Consider the following 21,957-nt stretch of genomic DNA (forward strand, 5'->3'; position numbering starts at 1 on the left):
AGACGTGCTACGGCAGTGGGGCATGCAGAGTTTCTCCTTTTCATGTGGCCCACCCCGGACGCCCTGCCCCCACCACGGTGCTCCTGGGCTACTACGTTTACAAGCGGACAGGGCATTCTGTTTTACAAGTGTTCCTGGTGCGTCTCGGTGTGCTAGCAACATTAAAATTGAACCCATCTTATCTGTGCAAACCGTGAAGCTTTACATCAGCGGCGGTCTTGCCACTGGCAGGAGGCTCATGTGAGCTTTAATATAATGTAAAAGCCCAGCGGACAATTAAAGTGAGCCAATAGATAAACAAGTGATTGAAGACGGTGTTGCTGGTTGGTGGAATGTGGCACGAGGTGGGGGAAGGGGAAGCTAGCGCACGTGAACAAGGCCAAGGCCAACACACGTCTCCAAAATGGATGCCCCAGTCAAATGTAACCCTCCGCCAGGGTTCGGTTGGAATAGTACACTTTCAGTGCTCGCGTTGGTTTGAGTCCTACACATTTTGTGCTGAGTTGCATATGGCAAGCTAAGTTCCTGCCGGACTATTAGTGTTTTGGTCTCGTACCAAGCACAAGCAGACTGATTCAGTTAAGGCGTAAAAGCGTAATGTTTGTGCCAACACAGATTGCTGGACAGATTGGCCATCCTTTACTGTATATGGAAACAAAATGTTTTTCCCTCACAAATTCTAGCACAAATTACTTTGGAAACACCATTAAACTAAACAAAAAAGTATCTTTCCTCTGTTTTGATAATAGATCTGTCCCAGTTCGGTTCCATTGTGAACCAATTGTCTGTGTTTCCCCTTTTCCTCAGTGTTTTCCTCCATCTGGCATGCCCCTCCATAACGCTGTCTTTCCGTCTGATCCAAAGCTCTTTCCCTTCACCACCCTTTCCTCATCGGCATCCTCTGCCCTCCTTCTTGGCCCGTCCCCCTCCAACCACGCTTTTCTTTCCTCCTCATTTTATATTTTTGGCTGAGCCGGGGACCTTTCTCGACGCGGTGACCTTTCTGGTTTTAAATGAAGCCCCACTGCGGCGTGGCTCTCTTCATAGTCCGCCTGTTACGAGCCTTCAGAGGACCGCAAAAAAATAACGATTCTGATGAAATGGCCCCTTTAAAATGCTCTTCCAAATTCCTTTTTACATTTTTCTTCTCCTCTATCACCCAATCAGCCCCCCCCCCACATATTCACCCCAACCAATTATTAATATTCAGACTAATGAACACTGTGCTAAAGAGCATCCGTCGACATTTGTGCGACACACACTCCAACCGCAAACATGCACAGAACCTTCGGCAGCTGCCTAATGCAAATGGATTTAATGCGATTTCACTTGGAGGTGATTGTAATAACCGGTCAAATGATGTCTGCAGTATGATAGCTTCTTCAGAAAGAGACTTTTTCTCAACGGATAACCTACATTGTGGCCTTTTAGGAGAGACCATGTTTCACATTGTACAATGAATAGGCTCCATAATCATGTTGTTACCTTTTTCTTCTCTAGCTATATACTTGTTCTTTCACAGACAGGCAATTTTGCTTTCAACCCAACTGGCAGGTTTCTTGTTGGGAAATTAAGTGATAAAAAATATGTTGTATAATTTTTCCTTGGCGTTCAAAAAATTGGCACCAAGGTCAAAGAAAAAGTGCACGGAAAAAGTCAGTTGAGCTCAAGCTCAACTGACTTCTCTCCAAAGCTACAATGGAAGCTGCCCCATTCAGTGGGCCTCTGTAAAACTCAGACATAGAAAGCAACAACAATTATAGGGAATAATTAGAGCAATTAAGTTGTCCAGCTCAAAGCTGGAGTCTGGTTTTAAGCCCTATGCACAATGGCTTTCATTTGGAATGCTGTAATGTTTTTAGTCCAGCGGTAAACTGGCTCTGAAAGCAAACAGAACAGAGCTGCCTTATGCTTTTTGCCCACACTTTTCTGAATGTTATTTCCAGTCTAAACATATAGCAGCTTAATGTCAGGTTGCCTAAGGTTTCCATTCTGATTCAAATATAGAACTAGAGTGATGTCTTTAAATATATTCATGAGCAAGGCTACTATTATATCGGAAGAAAAATAAAACCTTCTAGTCACCATGCAGTACGCACCCAGTAATGCAGCATTAATAATGCAACCCTGGGTGTATCGCCATCTAACCCCATCATTTGACACTGGTTTGCTGCAGTATTCCACCTCATCACATTACTACCATTAGCACAAAACACATATGCAATACTCTAGACGGTAAACATGGGGTTGTGGAGGAAATATGAGCCGCTTTCTCTAATAAGAACATGTTTCATGTAGGCATTGTAATTATCCTCCACATGGGCCGTTCCTAACAACATGTAGAGATGATTTCTAGGACCCTCCTGCTACGGGGCTCCCGGTAGCCTTGGTAACCTTAATGAATTATAGGCCAGCCCAGTTAAAACGTGTGGTATTAGCCCGTTCCAGGGTGTGCCCTCCTGGGTGTCCATGAATCATTGATCTCGTCGGACCGTTTCTCTCTCGCTCCCCCACACTCTCCCCTCCCCCAGGCGCTGTCACACTTCAGTCCCCCTGGGTGCCCGTCTGGGATCCGCCGGGCTCATCAACGGTGTGTGGGGCTGGAGGAGCAGGGGAGAAAGCTATACTGGGAGCTGATGCAGGCCGTAAATCTCCCCGGGTGGCGAGGGAGGGGCGGCCTGCAGTGTCCACTCTAACACCGCAGTCCGGTAAGTCCAACTGTGTCCCGGTGATGGAAGCATAGCGCTACCTCTGATTCAGGTCTCAAAAAGTGACATGTAGCAGCCCACCCCAGACCCTTTCACACAGACACACACACACACACACCCAAGCACGCACACGCACACACACACACACGCGCGCTCACGCACGCACACACATGCACACACGTACAAGCACACACGCGCACGCACATACGTACAAGCACACATGCACGCACGCACGCACACACGCCCGCATGCACACACACACACATGCACAGACAGGGTGCACTTTGACAGGTGAAGTGTCACCTTGGCCTACTTACTGCTTTCCGTAAAAAAAATCTTAACACGTGCAGGATAATGACCTCTCACGCATCGCTGCAGCAAATCATTACCATTCTTTCACATCAGCCATCATTAATAAACATGTTGAAAACAAATTGTGTTTTTATTGCAGAATGCAGGTGAAGACCAGCTTATGCAACATCTGCATTAGCTCTTTGTTTGGGAACAATTTGTTCACAAATAACAGCCGAACAAGATAAATGTATCTTTATTTATTTAGCTTGAAGGGGATGAAGCTCCCATTATAATTTATGTTTTTATTTATTGCGATATCTTTTAAACGTACTGGGAGCGATTGGCTTCAGCATAAACACGCAGGTTTTGCATAAACAAGGAAGCCATTTTGTACTATTTGTACTTTCCACAATTCTTTAATTCCTGGAGGGAGTTTCAGGAATCTTTCGCTAAAGTGATAATGAGAGACCTTAGGATTGTGTTTGCTATCGAGGAAAACAGAGGCGGCTGAAGTGACACACTGTTATGCAAAGGCGATGCCAGCCCCGTAATAGTAAAAGCATAGTAGCGCACTACGCACTGCAATGCAGTCAGGTGAATGTGGCTCCCTCATGCATACATTTAGCTGGGTGTGATACCGTTCCAAACACATAGACACGCACCCTCCCTCTCCTTATCTGAGAAATAAGCATTTTTACAGAGTTTGAGCTGTAAAAGGCAAGGAGCAGATAGCCAATAAATCTATCCATAAAAACGTTAAGTTGTCAGAGGTGCCATCAGCCATCAATCGTGCGCGGCAAGCTGATGAAGGGGAAATAGGTGATAAAAAACAGCATTTTAGGGAAATTATGTCCAGTCTTCCATTTGCAAAGTGCTGCAGTCGCATGGCGGCAGAATCTTAATCACGGAGCGGGTGTGGATAGGGACTGTTCTTTAGTGTGACGGTGAGGAGGAGCAGACCCTAGGAGGAGGAGGAGGAGGAGGAGGAGATGAGGAAGAAGAGTGGTAGTGAGGTGGAGGGTGGGGGTGGAAGGCGGACGGGTGGCAACATTGTAGAAATGTATACAACTAGTGTAAATCACTTCTACACTCCCCGTCTTCTCCCCCGTCTCCACCGCAATTTGTCGCATCCCCAATCTCCCTGTTTCCTGCGGTCCTCGTTCCCCATCGCGACCCATTGGCTACTCTCCCTCTGCTCCCCCTCTCCTACTCCCTCTCCTCATTTGCACTCTCCCTGCTCCTCGCTGTTAGCCTCCCTCTGGCTCTCTGCCAGCCCCCCCCACCCCCCCCCCCCCCTCCCCGCCCAGCTCCCTGCCGTAGCGCTTTATGTGAAGCACCACTGGCCGGCCCACGCAGCCCTCTGCCATCCATCTGCAGCCTCCTTCCCACTGTGGTTTGTTTACATGCTTTCTTTTATTGATCCCTGTTTTTTTGTTGCCTGCCGGGGATTTATCCGCTGTCCGCAGACTGTATTGGTGATCCTATAGATTGACTCGTCTCTCTCTCCCTCTCTCTCTCAGATCGTCTACATAGTTTGCTCCAGAAATAAAGGGGAACACCATTTCCCTTCCAGCTTACTTTACACTTTATCAAGCTGCCTCGTGGTTCCATTCTTGGCTCACTCCTTCATGGAGCCGTTTGTTTCCCCAAATGGAAAAACAAAGCAGCAATGTTTTCATATAAATAGACATTTTAATGGAATACATCCTTTGGGCTTGTCTGGCGTGCTGTATTTACGCAGGGGAGCAATTAAAGTGACATCAACTTCCATTGAATACAATGTATTACTTATTTGTGTCACAATGAATGGGTCTGTGAACACAGCGGCGGGAGATACATTACGGCGCGCCATGTACGCACCACGCATTGAGTTGATAAATGCCCCCATTGTCTGATCTGTGACTCCCCCTTTAATCGAAGGTCATTCGTTAATTAATCCGGATAGCCCTACACACTCACACACTTTGGTTCAGCTCCAGTGGTCTTAGCTGAGTGATGTCACTCTGTGCCGTGCTGACTTTAAGCGCTGCAAAATGGATGCAGCCATGCATGTACATCTGCATTGGCCCCACTGGCATATTCGTCCCTAAATCTATCTATTATAGGAAGTTGTTAGTGCGCACAAAGCACTCCTTAAGGACACAAAGTGCAAGTGCTGTATGTGCACAAGTCCAACCCTAAGCGCGGAATAATTAGTTGTGGAGCAGGGCTCTGTGTCTGTGGGCTCCATCATTAAGAAGACGTAATGGCAATGCAGGATCCAAGCACAATGCGTCCTAATTCAGGACTTAGCCCACCACATGATCCTCAGTGTTCAGTGCAGAGTGGTCTAGCCCCCAAGTCCATAAAGACAGAGTGTGGCAGTCACCATGGATGTGGTTTTACCCTGCTGGTGGTAGGGCCTGTGCTGCCACCTTCAGCTGGACTGTGGTACTGTAATGCAGTATCTCGTCACCTCAGGTTGGCTCCTGTTTATCTCAGCTAGTCTGCTGCATGGGTTTTTCAGAGGACTTTATGATACAAATAAAAGGCAAGATATATTGTTTATGTTTTTATTGTCGTTTACTAAGCTCCAGTGTACAGCGTGGTGTATTTCTGTGTGTATGCATGTGCATAAGGTATTTCCAGGTAAATGGACAGAGGTATATCTTTTTGAATACCAAGACCGTATTAAAATACTGTAAGAATTTTTCACCAGTACTCAGCAATATCGCAATAATTAGTTTTGTTTCTGCTTCTTGGTGTTGCAATTCAACAACCCATAACATTTCTAAAGCTCTATTTTTCCTCTTCAATAATATAATTGGTCTGGACTTAAAAACATATTCTTTCAAATAAATCGTGTTTAATTGTCTACCACAAATGCTTGTCTGGTTTTGCCCTGGCGTTTACAAGTGATGAGAGGTCAAAAGCATAACATTATTTAGTATTCATGTACATCAGCTACTGCGCAAATAACACTGCCAATAAATCGGAATGGAATGAGAGGAAATCACAAAAGCTCTTTTCCTGCTATTGTTTTACTCTTAGAACTACAGGAGGGAACATTGAACTAATAATAATCTAATTGAAGTACAATATTAAGATATTAAGAAACGTATCATCCAAATGACTGGCTCCTACTAGCTATTGTTTTGTGTGTCAACAGAAACATCCATTTGTAATGTTTAAATGTGTATGATTATATTATATTATAGTATCTCTGCGGCTTCATTTTGCATCATCTGGCATTATAGATACATCTCTAAGACCGGAACATCTTCGGATGTCTTCAGCGGTAGAAACAGAGGTGGGGATTCTTCTCCCATAGGGAGTGGTTTTCCTACCGTGAGTAGACCTGGGTGTAGTCCCAGCAATCTCTGCCAGGGGGCGCTTTAGCACACACATCCAGATGCTGGAGACTGAGGGAACAGGCAGAGAACTTCACGATCTCCCTCGCTTCATCCTATGCAGCAGTATTTATCTCAATGTACATTCTTCTATCATACGATGGTGAAAGATACACTCATATTAAATAGTCCATTGAAATGCTAGATTACAAAATGGATGGAAAGAATCTGAATAGTGTCCATTGTGTCAATTGTGAATCCATTGGCTATTCTTCTGTGATGTGCACAAACTATTAGTGCTTCTCGGTTTATATCCACTATTAATGTTCTATTCATTAGCATTAAATCATGTCAATCTTTTTTACATTTAGAGGTCAGAGTGGCTGGTTGACGCATATAAGAAGAAGATTAATTGATCAATAGAACATTGTCTGGAAAATATGTGCATGTCTATAGAGAGATATTATGTTTGAAAAGTATTTAGAAAGTTAATGTAGCACATATATTAAACAGGGCATACATTTCCCTTCCATTGCTGGAAAGTTTCAGTACGATAGCTTTGAAATGTGAAGCCGTAATTCTTTTACCAGTTCAAAATATATATTTTCTTAATTTCACTACTTAAATAATTGATCATCCATTGGATATATTTTATTCAAAAGAACATGATCCAGAGCCATCACAAAATATAGATATTCACATCTAATTGTCCCTTGTTCATATAAACGAGTTTGCCCAAATTATGAATCTTTATAAATTGTGCAATTTATTTTTTTCTCCCATTTTAAGGATTACTTTATTAATTTTGATTCTAATGTCTAATCGTTTCTTTCCATTGTTAATTTTTGAACAACACAGCCTATTGCAATAAAAAATATATATTTCTTTGGACTTGGACTGTTGTGATTTAGGGCAGCTTTGCTTCATTGCATATGACCGTGTTTGCTACATAAATGTTGATTGTAAACCCAATGGTTACAAAGTCTGCAGCATAGAGCTATTTGTTATTATGCTATAAATATGATTACATCCTGGGTTTAAACTTGTTTTCTAAGCCCAATGTCACTGCTGTTTCCTTAGCCCGCCGTAGAAGAAAAGTCATAAACCTTTTTTTTTTCTAAGTAACCGTGTTAAAAAGAACACCTGTAACTCAACACACAGACCTCGCTACTGAAATGCCATGGCAGAGTTTATGACTCATGGGAATGGGGACACATGGCTAAATAGATAGCTTGTGTACAACGGCATCTTCCAATTGAGAGTTCTCTTGGTTTTCAAACAGAAAAACGCATTGGGACAACATATGAATGGAGGCCATTTTGGTCTTGGCTTTTTTTTGTTTGCACAGTCCTGTGGTTGAGCAGTGCTTGTGGGGGATGGTTTGGCTGCCGTTACCCTGAAGACTCTGGTTAATGTTTTAGTCATTCTGGAGCTGCTGGGCTGGGAGACAGATTCAGTCAAAAAGCATTTGAGTACCCTCAGGTTCTCCCAGTGATTTACTGCTTATTTGGACATCTGCAAAGAGCTTTTGCACCTTCTGCATTCCATTGCTCTCTCTCTCTCTCTCTCTCTCTCTCTCTCTCTCTCTCTCTCTCTCTCTCTCTCTCTCTCTCTCTCTCTCTCTCTCTCTCTCTCCCGCAGCAGTAAACCGTTTGGAACATTTCCGTGCGACTGCGTCCCCTTGAAGGAATCCAAGGTAGAGCCACTTCCTGTCACCTACTCGCTTTAACTATTCCCCCTCCCGTACGTGATTTTCAACTTACCTCATCTCCGTACACCACCTTAAGCCCTTTTTTCTGTGGGCCACAACAACCACACCCCGGCTCATCTCTGCAGTCCCGTTTAATGTGTGCTGCTCTTGCTCCTGACTGCTTTAACCCACCACTCGGGCACCAGCTGGACACATCAATCCATGTGACAGGTGCTTGTCACTTGGCCCCTTACTGGGTTAGCAGCCAAAAAGGCAACGCAAAATCATAAGCAGCACACCTCGACTGCTGAAGCGAGACAGAAATTTGTCAACACACACACACACACACACACACACACTCACGCAAAGCAATATATCTTTATGGAGCATCTATCTTCATTAACAAGGCGTACATCGGAAACTAATGGGCGCACTGGTCCAAATGTTTTTTATCTTGACATGTTGTGTTTGCTCCTTGGCTGATGGCCACCCTGACCGGAGAGAGGGAGCAGGAGTCAGTGGTCGTCAATAACAGGTCTGTGTGCTATGGGTGGTGCAGGCTGTGTGGCATGTGTTTAAAAAGTGATGGCCAGAGGCCTTCTGTCTCTGCAGCTCTGAAAATATAGTGTCATTAGCATCTGTGTCTCCCCAAGTGGGACGCTTGCTGAAGAGGCCCAAACATATCTGGTATGCAGAGTTTAGGAGGCACGCAGACAGGATAATTGGTGGGCAGAAACTGTCCACAGCTCAGGACTTTCAAGTGCTCATTGCCTCTTTGCAGTTTTACACCCCAAGTGGCTGAATAGCCTTGGGGGAAATGAGGTGTAGTTTGATTTATGCTCATCCTCCAGTCTTTTGTTTCTTAAGACCAAGGGCAACTCAATTGAGCCATTGAAGAAAGGCAAAAGTCTTAAAAACCCTTTCTGTCATATATTATTTGTGGCTTGTCAAATTTCAGACAGAGGTAGCGACATACTTGTGTAAAATATTAGCAATGAGCTTAATTTATATTCTTCACAAGTACGATTTCTTTAGGTTTCGTTCTCAAAAATGAACATGAAAAGTTTGGCTAACCACAAGTACACACTGCGCTCACTCCTGGCTGGTTACACTGAAGTGGTAAGTGGTCACAGTCACACCAGGGTATTTGAAACAGTACTTGTGTTTTTCCTTTACTGCTTCTACCCCACTGTTGATGCCATCTAATTAATTTACCATACAATAATACTGTCAAGGAATTTCCAATGTAGAAATACAATTATTTGTAAATTAACAAAACTCCTTCATTAAAGTGGTTCAAGAATGTAAGACAAAAGATCCAACTTAAACATAATACTAAAAAGTCACCTTTCTTAAATTGCCTATACTTGTTTTTACATCTAAAGGCAATACAATACTATATTTAAGTTTAATGTTTGTATTTGCAGTCATATGTATGTATTTGTGTGAGTTTTCAAACACTAATTGAAAAGGAATGATAATGATAAAGGAATTTATTCTTCCACATGTGCTAGCAAGAATGACACAATGAATGACATCCAACTACGAAAAGGTGGAGAAACATGATGTGCTTTCCATTGATCAGTCAGATCAGTCGTACTATACTATAATTGTTACATTATTTAGGATTTAGGTTTATATCTATTTATTTATAATTGCTGTGTTAAAAAAACATCGTCCTACCACATTAGGTGCAGACAGTTGATGTAGATGAAGCCTTAATGAGAGAAATAAGACCTATCTCAGTATCTTGAAATAATGCCAGAATAGATTCTGTTCTGGAGTTGGTGACTTCCAGCAGAAGAAATACACTTTTGCATCAAAAAACAGTAGCACTTTATTCTGCAGAGGTATGTCATCCTTTTTGGCACAAAGTTTCAGGTAGTGGATTTAAACATGCATTGAAGCTGTGACGAGCCAAGTTCAAGTCAAAGAATGAGTGATTTGCGTGGACTTGACTGGCATTCCCTCCCTAGTAACAATAACTCATTGGGATTGTTTTTTAGGTGGATAAAAAACATTGCCGCAAAAATAAAAACAATGTGTTACTGGTTGCTTAAGCTGGCTGGAAGATTTGGATTCTCAACTTCCCCACAAACCCGTTAGATTTCATTCCAAACTAGAAACAACAACAATCGACAAATATCTCACAAATAGTGAGACATTTTCATTGATTCTGCTCAGAGAAATAAAGGAATCTTGCCAGATTTACCATAGGTAGTATATCCTTTCTTCTTAGTTCTACTTCTACAAATCAGATACTGTAAAAATAATTTTTGATATTTTCGGAACTACAGTTGCACTAAAGAAGGGCTGTCTCTAATGAACACCGCTCTAGGGGTTTGCAGTCAGATTACTCGTAGTGTGTTTCCTAGTGGTATCATGCAGTATGCTTGTTTAGTATGTTTAGTATGCATTCACACTGCATTAGCAGTTGGTACCTTAGTTACAGCGGTCCATAATGTCTGGATGTCCAGGCACTTTGCTAATGTTAAGAAAGGAATATATTATCCACTTTTATGCACTACCGCTGTATGTACCAATGTATGGCTTGAGGTATGATGAACTCAGACAGCCATTCATTGCCAGCCCTATAAATCCCCAGATGTCGGTACGTAAGCAGAACCTGACACAAGGAAAAATGATTCAAACAATCTCCAGTGAAACCAATAACTACAGATGATTAGATTTGCATGATTTGCTCTGCAGTCTATAATTATGCGCATCTACTTAAAGTGCAATCCTGAATATAGCAATTCTTCAGCATTGTGCTCATATTTAAAATGCAAATACAAACTAACATTGTGCGCGAATAACCACATTACTACAATAAGACCACTTGAACATTGTTTATACATTTTTTGACTATTCTTACTGTAATAATTTTTTTTACAATCTATGTTAGGTTTTCATAATGATAATAGCAACTATTTTTAATATCCGTGAATGCAGAGTGAAACACTGTCTGGCGATGTGTTGACACCCAAAAGTATTGAGAAAGGCGTTTGGCTGTTTAATTAGGGGTAAGCTAATGGCTTCCACGTTGCCCTGGACTGGTTGTTAGTGGAGAAATAGGGAGCTGGAAGGAAAAAGGAAGAGATGGAAGAAGGGGGAGGGACCTGAGTATGTGTACATGGAAAAATAGGAAGGCAAATTACGCAGTGGGATATAGTAATGGAAACTTAAGTCAGATACCTCTGCAGGTGTCAAGACAACATCTCACAATGGTCAATGTAGGTGGCTTGGATATATATATATATAAACAAAGCTTTGTGTCTGTTTATAGAAAGCAGGAGCCGCCCCTTATACACCATTCTGCTGTATACCATTTGAGGGATTTAAACTCCACCCACAGGTCTAAACAAGTCTACACGGCTTTTCTACTACAAAGCTGAGTTTTCTGCGGCTTTCTCATGATAGTTTTTTTTTTGTCTGATGCAAGGGGTTTATGAGCATGTTATATGCATATACTGGAGTCATTATTTGCAGGGAATCATTAGGGCTCAGGCATGGGTGTGCAATCAAGCAGACATAAGGATTTTGTTCTTGACATCAAGAGCATTGTTTATACTATTTGTAATTCTAGGATGTTTCATGGAGGCTATCATACGTCATACAACAATTGATTTAGAACCAATCACAGGAAGTAAAAAAAGGGGTTGTCGCCCAGTTTTCATCCATTTATCCATTGCCAAAGTGGTTATACCAGTTCAGTGCAGTGGTTGATATCTTGGCACGAACAACTCGGGAGTTCCACTTTTCTTTTTCCATTTTGTTATCATTTGTTGAAAAAAACGTTATTTTCTATTTATCACCTAATTCCCTAGTTGTAGATCAAAAAGCCTTTATGTAGTCTTTGCATACAGTATCTCTGTAGTATTGCTTCGTAAGACAGTCTAGGTCAATATATTTTTGGGTCATTACATTAGGCCACCCAGAAGCAAAAAGCTACACATCTTTGCAGAACGGAATTGTTGATCATTTCCTCAGAAGCTCACAGAGTTCTAGTTGAATGTCTTTATATGTTCTTTAGAAGTGCATTGTCTTCAAATGTGTAAATCTGCTGAAATTAAGCCACCCATACAACACAATGGGATGAATTTCAGATTTGACCCACAACATGGTAAAACATTAGGTTACATAAATAAAATCATTCAAAAAAGCAAAAAAATCATTCAAAAAAGCAAAAATAAGCACATATTTAAATAAGTGCTTATGTTGTTCAAAAATATTTGAGGACACACACACACACACACACACACACACACACACACACACACACACACACACACACACACACACACACACACACACACACAAAGACATTAACACATATACACATCTATACACACACACACACACCGCTCAAGTCTAGTGTGTCATTCTGAAACATTGTGATTGGCTTGTGCCAACACTCTCAGCCAATAGGCCAAAACAATCAAAGAAACAAGAACGCGAGGACGAGATTCTCAACCCGTTCAAACACACAACCACAATGTTGACGTCTAGCTTAATTGCACTGTGTGCATGTTTCTTTATGCACATGTGGTGCTTCTCGTACACCTATAATCTTGTACACATATGCTAATTCATCCCCACCTGCCTATTCTATACTGTGTCACATTTTGCGACGTAAATATCTGCACCAACTTAAAGATGTCCAGTGTTTAATCATGAACATACTACAATTTGTTGTTTATAATATATAGTACCGCTTTGGTTAATGTCTTGTATTGAACAAAAATAATGGTGATTATATAAAGAACAATAATCTGCCTGTCCCTTCATCAATGCAGTTATATTTATGAAACCAGGAATCCTTCTCATCTGTGATATTTTAAGGAATACAGAAACACCACACACAACACAAACTCCGAAGGTCTACATTGAATCACCAAGCATCCTTGTTGAGTTGTATTTTATTGAGAGAACAATTAAAACCAAACATATGCTGTCATTAAAAAGACGGGTTAGCAACACCTAGCCGGTTTATTATTTCCTTTGTCTGTGACTAGTGCTGACTTGAGAAACAGAAATTCATGTCTGTAATAGTTTTGCTAGTGTTCAATAGTACACATTGAATGGTTAGTTACCGAGATATTTTTATGACATCTTCATTCTCATTATTCAATCGGTTTTTCATGCAAATCTGTCAGAAAGTGGATTTAGTTGACGGGCATAATTGTGACTCCTGACTTAAGAATTCTGACTTAAGAATTCTGACTCTCTCTCAGGTATGGGAGTGTGTCAGAACACCTCATTCAACAAGCTCTGTGTTTTGTTCAATCAGCTGTACAAAGTTGTACAAACCACCCTACTCCTCTGAAGGTTCAACCAACCCTGCAAGATTTAGTATTCAGATTTCAGAATACATGCAAAGTTGTGATGAGATACGACAATATTTTAATGCTAGGGGACACACGGTGGTGCAGTGGTAGGCTGTGTACAGCAGTGCTAACGTCAACACTGTCAGACACCGTGCTGTCGGAGCCTGCCCTCAGAAACACCGTGGGACAGTGTGTGGACACTGGACAGTGGCGGCATGTTTGCAGAAACATCGTGGGACAATGAAGCGGCCATATGTGCTGTTCACAACCATCAACAACGTTGCTGTAATATGTTCTTCTGCACAGCTGTTTTTAACCTTTGAACAGGAGAATATGATTGTGAACTTTCGTAGCTCATTCGTAGCTCAAAGGCCTGGGTTTGGTGGCTCTGCGTAAATGCTAGGGGAAAGTTAGCAGAACAGAAGCTAGATTTCACTGATATCTGATAGTTGGACAAACGGTCTGCCTAATAATTGATGGGTCTTTCAAGGTTCTTGACCTTTTGGTTTTTGTTTTGAATTGTGGAGTTTGGAGACTCGTTGTGATGGTATTTATGAGGTATTTGTTACAGAGTTTCCATGCTACTTCTGTGACTCACTATGGAATAACAGTGCATTTGCCTTCCTTGAGCTTTCATTTGATATTCAAGTTCAACATTCAAAGCTATCAAGCAGTCTCATTTGCTAACTCTGAATCACTATATGAATATGAATCACTCTACATTGTATAGTAATGGTGTTTGGTGAGATTCCAAAGTCCTCTGATAAACGTGTATCCACAGTGGTTTATGGATGGAAGACATCCTTCTGTTGGTTATTGATTGCATTAAGATCATGTGTGTAATCTGAATGTTGATATTATATTTACTGCATCACTGATTCTGTATACTGCTTGTTTATATGTGTAAAGTTTATTCAAAATGATCTTGTGGTTATTGCTCTGTTTGTAACGTATTCATACAAAATAATATTTCCACCATAAAGGCATGAGGTGAGGGATGGAGGCTGCCGCAGGGGACCCCGACGGGCAGCCCATGGGGGCAGGCTCGCTAACGGCCAACAGAGATTTAGACAACAACAAGGAGTCTCAAATGATGTCATTTGGATCTCTGGAAAACAATTGATGTCACTATTGCCAAAGATCATTCAAATATCGTCATGTCCACCATTGGAAATGTATCATGAATAATGTTTGGGAGGTGATCACTCACATCAGTATGGCAGAGAACACACAGAGTTGAGTTGAGCTTATTGAGTGTGGCACTGTGGTGGCTGCATCTGGCCTGCACATGCTCCTATCAGGGCCACCAGATCAATTAAAGTGCTCAGTGGGTTAAAGTGATTTCACACTGAGCTGACCCTATACTCACTGTAGTGCACATGTTCAAGTGGGATGTTGGCGGGATGCAATGTTCTTGATATATATGTGATATGAAAGACTTTGCTAATTGGTATCTAACTAACATCACACTTGGAATTGTCACACACACACACACACGGACGAACGCGCGCGCACACACACACACACACACACACACACACACACACACACACACACACACACACACACACACACACACACACACACACACACACACACACACACACACACACACACACTCACGCTCAGCATTTGGATAGCTATCATTTGGGGTATACCATTTATTGTCCATTTATGAAAAAAAAAAGATTTAAGTTGTTATTTTACTGTAGTAGCCTTAGCTCCTCATGTTGTTTCAATTAAGTCACAAGTAAAATGATAATAATGAATGAAACAAACTAAAATGGTAACTTTAAAACTGCATTGCTCTATTTATTCTCTATTACTCACACGTATAACAATTGAACGTACCAATGCACTCTTTTAAGAGCAGAATTCCTTGGCAGAGAGAAATGTTTGGTCATATCCCGCTGTGTTCTTTCTCACTTTGATTGAATAAAACTATTGAAAATCATACTTGGCTTATGTTGGTGCTATGCATAAAACATTATAATGTTGCATGTGGTCTCTATGACATAAAACATAACAATGCAGACAAAACATATCATGCTCAGTTTAATTTTGATACTGTAAATATGTAGCTTGAAACTCTTGAAACTTCTGTCCTTTTAAAGAGTGAATCCTCATCATATGACTTGCTCATTAGATTGAATAATTAGACCATTATAAAGAGTTAAAGTGTGTGTGTGTGTGTGCGAAAGTTTCATATTTTCTTGACTACTTTTGTCGATTCTTGACTAAATTAAGTTGCTGTTTTCGATTAATGGTGAACTTGTCTCGTGTGCTTTCTGGTCAGTCTAATCTGGGTCTATCTGAATATTTTTCAAATATGTGCTAAAGATTGGTTATTTCCGTCGACCTGGTTTTCATTAAACAACCTTTAGTTTGTATTCTCCTTCTAACAATCTGCACATTCTCTATTCTAAATTAAATATTTTACCCAAGATGTCCAGAAATTTCGCTCATTTCTAAACGCGTTGCTCTGTTACTGCGGGGTCCCGCACTGTGCAGGGGGGCTTTGGTGCGGTTCTAAGTGCTCTTATCTCCTTTTTGTTTCGGTTCGATGGGAAACACTGTATACCTAAACATTTAATGGTTACACATAATTGTAATTTTTGAAATCAGGTTTTGCATTAACGAACGTGAAAGTCAAATCTTGTTTAATGTCGTAGGTCTAGGTGGGCCACATTTTAGGATGAGGGAAATGAGTGTGTGATTCAAATTGTAATACCTTTGTAATATAAGATAATGGATACATTGCATGCATAACTTCATCTTTATAAGACATTAATACAGCCTATCTTAAATAGCACTACAATTTAACTTCGCTGCAATGAAGGTAGCCTTCTTAGGCTGACAATATACGCATATAGGTCTATGATAATTTTGTGCTACATACATTTATATTGTAGGCTAGATTATTTTCTTACACTCATCTTAATCCATACTTCTATTGTTTATAAATATGTATTGAAGAGATCGCGTTTATTCTTCTATAACACCCGGCCTGACAACACAGGTGGTGTGTGTTTCGTTCACAGAAGAAAATAATTAAACGTACAACTGATTTGCAAATGTGTTTTATGATCTGATACGCATGGTATATGCTTCAGACTATAGCTTAAAAAGTGATAGTTGTGTAACCTGCAAACTTTGCCAAGACTAATTTGGTGTGGATAATTTCACGATTTGGATTTAACATTTCATGCAAAACTGAAAGAGATCCGCACACAGGTCCGATAGCTGAAACCGATACAACCGGTCGTTTCAGTGGAGAAATAATGGAGAATGCTAAAACAATCGCTAAATAATATGTTGGTGTAGGCTACTGGGTTTTACCAAATTCTTCAAGCATCATTAAAATTAATCTGATCCTTAATTCTCTTGCATTAGCAACATTTCCCGTTATATCCCCTATTGCGCATTTTAAACTCATCGAGCTTCGAACTAAATTGGATGCAAATTGAAAATGGCCTTGAATACAAAATCTGCTTTTCAATACAAAAGACTGTTTTTCCATACAATAGTCTGTTTTTTAATTCAGCAGTCTGTTTTTCAATACAACAGTCTGCTTTTCTTATACCAGGGCGAGAGTTGCAAGTAACGCCGAAGCAAAGATTCATGGATGCAATGGGAGGCTTTTGTGCGCCGTTTCACTTTATTAAACCCCCATTGCACTATTTGCCAAACAACTAACAGGTGCGGACGCCTCTTTTGGCATCACTGATATATTTTGCAAATACCTGAAAGTATTCACAGTCCAAATTCAATCCATCAACCATCACATATTGTTATTTGCAGGCCTATTCCAAAAACCAGGCTACATTCTAGGCCTACTCCTTGTTATTGCGTTCAATCCACGCAGGGCTCTAGATTATAATGTAGCGTACACCTGAGGATTTTAGATTAATATCGATAAAAACAATTGCATGTGTGACCTTTGCATGTAGGCCTTAATTGTTGAAGACAAATTTCTTCAAATTTCACTTGCTTTTCAAATTAGATAACATATCGCTGATCAATACATCAATCATAATGTAAAGCACTTTGATCACGCAGGCCCATGCTTTCTGTTTGAATATTCTTAGTTTGTCAACGGTTATTTTAACAGCCTGCATGATTTACAAACTTTTAAGATTCTCAACTAATAGTTTGGGTTAGTACACTGCTATTTAACACACTATGAGGTATTTCTCGTTATTTCTTTGAATGCAAACGTTTACACTGACATTGAACGCTCGGGAAACTTGAAACATTTGAAAATCGTTCGCAGCAAAGCGATGCTCTATCAGAAAGTAATATGTAAGCCTACCTTACCCAGAGGGTGATAATTAAGTCTCAATAGCCTTAGACAATATTCCAGAATTACATTGAATAAAGCGTTATAATTCCCCTCTGCCACCTCGCATAGAAATACATCAGATAATAGTTACACTTTTATATTCATTATAAGCCAACATTTAAATACAGGCTATGGCTATCTGGCAAATATGTTGTATCCGAGCGGCAGGTCTTATAATAATACCAAAACAAGAAGCTCTATCATGTTAAGAACAATTATTATGTAGGCCTATCCTACTAAATATTATGCTATATGCTATCATAATCTCAAATAAAATCATTAAAAACTCAGGTATGTCTCAATATCTGCAACAGTTCCACTTAGCCTACTTAAGGAAAGTGAAATGATTAACGTGTGTCTTTGTGCGGCTGTCTGGCCGGACGGGGCCCGCCTCCCTTAACTTGAACTTGGACTTCCGACGAGACGTGTCCAACTGGGGATATGTTTTGTCTGCTTTCAAGTTTCAAATCATGTCGTTGTGTCGTTTTTCACATTATTGTTTAGCCTTTAACTACGTAGGATATTATTTCCTTATTGAAAAATAGGGCGATAAAAAACACTTTCAAGCGGATCCACAGCTTTAGAAAAAGATCTATAGTTTGCATAAGAAGCTAGCAAGACTCATCATGCTTTATTCTCTTAATGTATAATCATTGTAGACCTTTTGATTTGTAGGGTCGAAGATGCCTTCGAGTCCACAGAAACACACCGGCTCAGTTCGCTCCAGAATAGGGATTTGGACACAAAGTGGATTCGGGCTCCGTGTTAAACCTGTTTCGGGCTCGGTATTGGTCAAATGTACAGCCACCGTTGAATTGATTTATTCGAATCGTATTGGAGTGTATTAAGTTACAATTGTTATTTTGTATTTCACAAGTAAGTGTCTCTGACTGTTTGGAACAAAACACTCAACACAAACACACAAACGTCTCCATGATGTGAAGATCCGTCAACGCTATGAGCAGAATCAGCATCAGACACAACGCAGGCATGTCAGTAGTCCTACTGAAATGAAGGGTAGGCTACTTTAGACCGAATTGTGATGTGTGTAGTCTTTTTAGAAAAACGATAGGCCTATATATGTTTCAAATTCTATCTAAATAATTATTTAAGGCCTATAGCAAACCCGTCAAATCTTTAGCACATTGTCATACACACCGCGAAGCGGATTGCACCGATTTTCGTAGAGATTGAATTTGGATTAATGCAAATTTGATTAATAATTCACAATCCAATACCAGTGTTTGGTTCGGGGATATTTGCTGATGCAGGCCGCATAAGGCGGCTCCTGCATGGACTACAGCCGTTCAAACCACTCCCTTTCCTTTGCTCGTTTAGCGAGCATGCACTTCTCATTGATGCTTATATTTGGATAAATGTTTTGTTTTCATAGCATAAAACCACTTTTTACCTTTTGCCTTGGAAGGTCAACTCAGTGGTTTTTGCCATTATGACGCACAAAAGTTATTCAGGTTGTCATTATTATTTTCTTATAAACCAATCAGGCCCATAGTTTGACCAACGCACAGGCACACACGCACACACACACACGTACACACACACACACACACACCCAAAGACACACTCAAGCGCACACACACACACACACACACACACACACACACACACACACACACACACACACACACACACACACACACACACACACACACACACAAGCGCGCGCACACACACACACACACACACACACACACACACACACACACACACACACACACACACACACACACACACACACACACACACACACACACACACACACACACACAGGCTATTTATATTTAAAGGTGGTTATCAATACGCGATAGTGTGTAGGCCTATCCTCGAAGTTAAAGTGAGAGATTGTCAATCGTCTACCATCACGCTCGTTTGATTACGGTCGAATCGTGATGTTATTTTTGTCATCATATTTGTCTGTGAATATTTATTTACATGCATCTTTAGATAGACCATGCAAACCGTCTAATCTGATCTAATTAAGACCCTATTTAAAGTTATCTTGATTTTTGTTCGGCGAAATGGCTGATAGGCTTTCAGGGCAGAGCTTGAAGCGGACCAATCTAAATAGTTAATGTTGCTGTAGCAGCTTGATTTAGACACGGCGCCCCTCGGCCGTCAGCCCACACATCCCTAAGACGTGTTTGCCCTCAGGATCATTTGTTAATACTGGATGCATGACGTCATATTTGAATTTAAGTTTCGAACTTTCCTCCAATATGGCGCATTTGAGACTTGTGAGTTCAGCAATGATAGGACTTTGGCTGCGTCCAGCTCCACCGGTTCGACCGACCTGAGAGCGAGCAGGTAAGCAATCTGGAGTAGGCTGGCGACTAGTGGTTACCAGCCATGAACCACTCCCCTGACGTCCATGTCAAACAGGCCTGCAGCTCTCTGTCCAGGCTTCAGGCCCTGCCTTGGAAGATATCTGTTCAAGCCTTCTTCATGAGAACTCTGCTAGGACTATGTATAGCGTGAACACCTGCAATATATATTAAAGTAGATCAAATAATCTACAATTTGCTTTATATTTAGGACGTAAATGTTGAGGCTTAAATCCGTCAATTACAGGTTTTAAATATTTGCATAGAAAGCTGTCCTTGAATGGGGCGACCGTCTAACTTTAATACTTTTCTTTTTCATTAATTCAGTGCTGAAGTCTACGTGTGAACTAGGTTTGTTAGAACCAGCGACTTGTGCTAAATTGTATAAGTCCAAGTAGGCCTACGTGTTATCAAGCGAATTTATTTTCCAATGTGTCTAATGTCGCCATGAGGTTTAAATAGCCAGGGATTCTAGCAAGTCTGCTGCGTAGAAACCGTGAGAACAAGCTTTTCTAAAATGGTCATTGAACGTTCTTGCCTCTATTTACTGTATACTCTAGGTCTAATATGTTTAGCTGAACCATTTACTCACACAAAATACAAAATATCTTAATGTCTTAACGCATATGTAAAGAAATCGATAGATAGATAGATAGATAGATAGATAGATAGATAGATAGATAGATAGATAGATAGATAGATAGATAGATAGATAGATAGATCATCAAGTAGATATATGAAAATATAGATAGACAGATGGATAGATCATTGTAGATCATTATATATATACATATATATATATATATATATATATATATATATATATATATATATATATATAGGCCTATAGGCGCGCGCGCGCGTGTTTGTGTGTGTGTGTGTGTATGTGTGTGTGTGTGTGTGTGTGTGTGTGTGTGTGTGTGTGTGTGTGTGTGTGTGCGCGTGTGTGTGCGTGTGTGTGTGTAATGATGGTAAGACCAAAACATGTATAAGTGTGCATATTTAATTATATTAATATACGATTATTTGCACAACCTAAAAAGCATTCCGTTTCGATGACTAGATGGCTACAAAAAAACGAAGAGTATTCTCTGCAGAAAACGTAAAATCGAAGGCATATTTGTTAAATAATGGTTGAGGTTACGTCGAATAGTCAGTTCTTTAAGACTGACATTCAGCAGATAATGAATGGTAAAGGTGTGTAAATTGCAGCCATAGTTTGCATGCATTCTCTAGTGTGAAGTTCATTCTTGTCTGTCTAGACCCTTATTACGACCCTGTTTGTCTGCGCTTCTTACCTTGACCTTGGACTTCCGGGCAGCTGCCGTTTGTGTTGTGAGTCCTAGTTGTAATATGTTGAGACAAAAGATGAAACAGTAGTAAGAGGAAATGCAGTGCGTGCGTTCACTCCACAATTATCCGAACAACGCTCGTTGGAAGCGGATCGATCTGAATATGATCAATCAGATTACTCAAAACTGGGATTGTCGGATTTATTGGGTCGGCTTCTCCTACCGTCGACTCGGTTAATTATAATTTGTTTAAATACTGGCAACATATCTATTAGTGAAACAAGGGACCACTTATAAACTGAATCCTTTAATATCGAAAGCCTTTTTTTAAACCGAGTAGGCCTATTAGATATAGTGGAATTGCATCCCATGGTAAAGGGCTAAGCCTTCACTCGTGCTGTTAATTAAATCCTGTAATAACGTAGATACGACTCCTTGAAAATATTTTCACCTAACATTCCTAAAAATATCAAATTGTATTACAAGAAGAGCTTACCTCCCACGGCCCACCGAGCTATGGTGTGCGGCAGATAACCATCCTGTAGTAGGCTATTTCTCCTCGAGCTCCTCTGACTGAACAGAAAGGGGTGAAATGAACACTTGCTGCAGTTACCGATGTTGTCTCTGTCCTTT

The 21,957-nt window shown here is 40.7% G+C and overlaps 1 long non-coding RNA gene across 1 annotated transcript in view; it reads left to right on the forward strand.

Annotated features, from left to right (window-relative positions):
• Positions 1-14,837, forward strand: part of LOC115544932 (uncharacterized) — a 29,175-nt gene extending 14,338 nt beyond the window's left edge. The window contains exons 2-3 of the long non-coding RNA XR_003977038.1: positions 2,532-2,708; positions 14,332-14,837. This is a non-coding gene — a long non-coding RNA (uncharacterized LOC115544932). The remainder of the gene's footprint in view (positions 1-2,531; positions 2,709-14,331) is intronic.
• The last annotated feature ends 7,120 nt before the right edge of the window (positions 14,838-21,957 follow it).

The sequence above is a fragment of the Gadus morhua genome, chromosome 1 (assembly GCF_902167405.1).
Source record: "Gadus morhua chromosome 1, gadMor3.0, whole genome shotgun sequence".
Taxonomy (NCBI): domain Eukaryota; kingdom Metazoa; phylum Chordata; class Actinopteri; order Gadiformes; family Gadidae; genus Gadus; species Gadus morhua.